This window comes from Salmo salar, chromosome 29, assembly GCF_965601325.2.
Source record: "Salmo salar chromosome 29, fSalSal1, whole genome shotgun sequence".
Lineage (NCBI taxonomy): Eukaryota > Metazoa > Chordata > Actinopteri > Salmoniformes > Salmonidae > Salmo > Salmo salar.
In genome coordinates, this window is record NC_138319.1 from 42,183,958 (window position 1) to 42,188,316 (window position 4,359).

Sequence of the window (4,359 nt, forward strand, 5' to 3'; positions counted from 1 at the left end):
CCACAGCACACAGATTTGATGCTGGGAAAGTTTCCAGGGTGGGTCCTGTTTGTTGAGGTGTGTTGTGATTAGAAGTTCTCATGCTGGGTCCTTGGATCAAACAGCCTGAAACGTGGCGTGTCTTCACAGGGACTGGAGTGGTGGGGTCACAGCCCTTATCTTCGCTCTCTACTTCTCTCTCTACTTCTCTCTATCCCTCTCTCTATCCCTCTCTCTCTACTTCTCTCTATCCCTCTCTCTAGCCCTCTCTCTATCCCTCTCTCTATCCCTCTCTCTCTACTTCTCTCTATCCCTCTCTCTAGCCCTCTCTCTATCCCTCTCTCTATCTCTCTCTCTATCCCTCTCTCTATCCCTCTCTCTCTACTTCTCTACTTCTCTCTCTCTCTCTATCCCTCTCTCTATCCCTCTCTCTACTTCTCTCTCTATCCCTCTCTCTACCTCTCTCTCTCTATCCCTCTCTCTATCCCTCTCTCTATCCCTCTCTCTATCTCTCTCTCTACCTCTCTCTATCCCTCTCTCTATCCCTCTCTCTATCCCTCTCTCTATCCCTCTCTCCAACCCTCTCTCTACCTCTCTCTCTCTCTCTCTCTCTATCAATTTCAATTCAATTCAAGGGCTTTATTGGCATGGGAAAAATATATTTACATTGCCAATGCAATGTTCTCTCTCGCTCTCTCTCTGTCTCTCTCTCTCTCTCCCTCTCTCAATTCAATTCAATTCAATTCAAGGGGCTTTATTACCATGGGAAACATATCTTAACATTGCCAAAGCAAGTGAGGTAGACAATATACAAAGTGAAATAAACTATAAAAATGAACAGTAAACATTACACTCACAGAAGTTCCAAAAGAATAAAGACATTACAAATGTCATATTATGTATAAATACAGTGTTGTAACGATGTACAAATGGTTAAAGTACAAAAGGGAAAATAAATAAGCACAAATATGGGTTGTATTTACAATGGTGTTTGTTCTTCACTGGTTGACCTTTTCTTGTGGCAACAGGTCACACATCTTGCTGCTGTGATGGACACTGTGGTATTTCACCCAGTAGATATGGGAGTTTATCTGGTTTGTTTTCCAGTTCTTTGTGGATCTGTGTAATCTGAGGGAAATATGTGTCTCTAATATGGTCATACATTTGGCAGGAGGTTATGAAGTGCAACTCAGTTTCCACCTCATTTTGTGGGCAGTGTGCACATAGCCTGTCTTCTCTGCCTGTCTTCTCTTGAGAGCCAGGTCTGCCTACGGTGGCCTTTCTCAATAGCAAGGCTATGCTCACTGAGTCTGTACATAGTCAAAGCTTTCCTTAGGTTTGGGTCAGTCACAGTGGTCAGGTATTCTGCCACTGTGTAATCTCTGTTTAGGGCCAAATATCATTCTAGTTTGCACAGTTTTTTTGTAAATTCTCTCTGTCTCTCTCTCTGTCTCTCTCTATCTCTCTCTCTCTCTCTTTCTCTCACTCTCCCTCTCTATCCCTCTCTATCCCTCTTTCCGCCTCTTTCTCACTATCCATTTCTCTCTCTCTTTCTTTTTCTCTCTCTCTCTCTCTCTATCCATCCATCCATCTCTCTCTTTCTCTCTCTCTCTTTCTTTCTCCCCCTGTAGCTCAGATCTTAATGGTGTAGTTACCCAGGCATGCAGTCTTTATGAACACAATATCGTAACACATGACATAAACACTCTTCACACACACACACACACACAGAGAGAGAGAGAGAGAGAGACATTTGGATGGACCATTTGATGAACACTCTACAGTTTTACTGTTGCTATTCATTAGCTAAAGAGACGTTTAAAGAGAGGGGGATGAAATCCAGGGTATCTGTTTAATAATGTTTCAAAGGACATTTTTTGAATATTGAATAACGTCCAACATCTGATTTTGATGGCCTCCTGTTTTACAGAAATAGCATAAACTGGGCAGACGGGTTTAATGAGATGGTGTAGGTGTCACGATCGTCGTTAAGAACATTCAGACCAAAGCGCAGCGTGAAATCGGTTTCAACATTTTATTTGAGGTGAAACTTCAGCACAAAAACAAACAATAAAGAACAAACGAAACGTGACGTTCTGGAGTGCTCACAGGCAACGACACAAAAACAAAACAAGATCCCACAAAACACAGTGGGGAAATGGCTGCCTAAATATGATCCCCAATCAGAGACAACGATAAACAGCTGCCTCTGATTGGGAACCATACGAGGCCAACATAGAGAATAAAAGGCTCTCTATGGTCAGGGCGTGACAGTAGGGGGATGTGGGTTTAGGGTGTAGGGTGAATGCTTTTACGTTAGGGTTTAGGATGAACGCTGTAACGTTAGGGTGTAGTGTGAATGCTGTAACGTTAGGGTGTAGGGTTTAGGGTGAACGCTGTAACGTTAGGGTGTAGGGTGTAGGGTGAATGCTGTAATGTTAGGGTGTAGGGTGTAGTGTGAATGCTGTAACGTTAGGGTGTAGGGTGTAGGGTGAATGCTGTAATGTTAGGGTGTAGGGTGTAGTGTGAATGCTGTAACGTTAGGGTGTAGGGTGCAGGGTGAATGCTGTAACATTAGGGTGTAGGGTGTAGTGTGAATGCTGTAACGTTAGGGTGTAGGGTGAACGCTGTAACGTTAGGGTGTAGGGTGTAGTGTGAATGCTGTAACATTAGGGTGTAGGGTGAATGCTGTAACGTTAGGGTGTAGGGTGTAGTGTGAATGCTGTAACGTTAGGGTGTGGGGTGTAGTGTGAATGCTGTAACGTTAGGGTGTAGGGTTTAGGGTGAACGCTGTAACGTTAGGGTGTAGGGTGTAGGGTGAATGCTGTAACGTTAGGGTGTAGGGTGAACGCTGTAACGTTAGGGTGTAGGGTGAATGCTGTAACGTTAGGGTGTAGGGTGTAGTGTGAATGCTGTAACGTTAGGGTGTAGGGTGTAGGGTGAATGCTGTAATGTTAGGGTGTAGGGTGTAGTGTGAATGCTGTAACGTTAGGGTGTAGGGTGCAGGGTGAATGCTGTAACATTAGGGTGTAGGGTGTAGTGTGAATGCTGTAACGTTAGGGTGTAGGGTGAACGCTGTAACGTTAGGGTTTAGGGTGTAGTGTGAATGCTATAACATTAGGGTGTAGGGTGAATGCTGTAACGTTAGGGTGTAGGGTGTAGTGTGAATGCTGTAACGTTAGGGTGTGGGGTGTAGGGTGAATGCTGTAATGTTAGGGTGTAGGGTGTAGTGTGAATGCTGTAACGTTAGGGTGTAGGGTGCAGGGTGAATGCTGTAACATTAGGGTGTAGGGTGTAGTGTGAATGCTGTAACGTTAGGGTGTAGGGTGAACGCTGTAACGTTAGGGTGTAGGGTGTAGTGTGAATGCTGTAACGTTAGGGTGTAGGGTGAATGCTCTAACGTTAGGGTGTAGGGTGTAGTGTGAATGCTGTAACATTAGGGTGTAGTGTGTAGGGTGAATGCTGTAACGTTAGGGTATAGTGTGAATGCTGTAACATTAGGGTGTAGGGCGTAGTGTGAATGCTGTAACGTTAGGGTGTAGGGTGCAGGGTGAATGCTGTAACATTAGGGTGTAGGGTGTAGTGTGAATGCTGCAACATTAGGGTGTAGGGTGTAGTGTGAATGCTGTAACATTAGGGTGTAGTGTGAATGCTGTAACGTTAGGGTGTAGGGTGTAGGGTGAATGCTGTAACATTAGGGTGTAGGGTGTAGGGTGTATGCTGTAACGTTAGGGTGTAGGGTGAACGCTCTAACGTTAGGGTGTAGGGTGAACGCTCTAGGGTGTAGGGTGTAGGGTGAACGCTCTAACGTTAGGGTGTAGGGTGAACGCTCTAGGGTGTAGGGTGTAGGGTGAACGCTCTAACGTTAGGGTGTAGGGTGAACGCTCTAGGGTGTAGGGTGAACGCTCTAGCGTTAGGGTGTAGGGTGAACGCTCTAGGGTGTAGGGTGAACGCTCTAACGTTAGGGTGTAGGGTGAACGCTCTAACGTTAGGGTGTAGGGTGAACGCTCTAGGGTGTAGGGTGAACGCTCTAGGGTGTAGGGTGTAGGGTGAACGCTCTAACGTTAGGGTGTAGGGTGAACGCTCTAGGGTGTAGGGTGTAGGGTGAACGCTCTAGGGTTTAGGGTGAACGCTCTAACGTTAGGGTGTAGGGTGTAGGGTGAACGCTCTAACGTTAGGGTGTAGGGTGAACGCTCTAGGGTGTAGGGTGTAGGGTGAACGCTCTAGGGTGTAGGGTGAACGCTCTAGGGTGTAGGGTGAACGCTCTAGGGTGTAGGGTTTAAGCTGTAGGCTGCTTGTGTGCATCAGTGTTCACGGCTTGTTGACAGCTCCTCTCCTGGACTGTCACTGAACTTTGCCTTGTGTTTCTTTAATAGTACT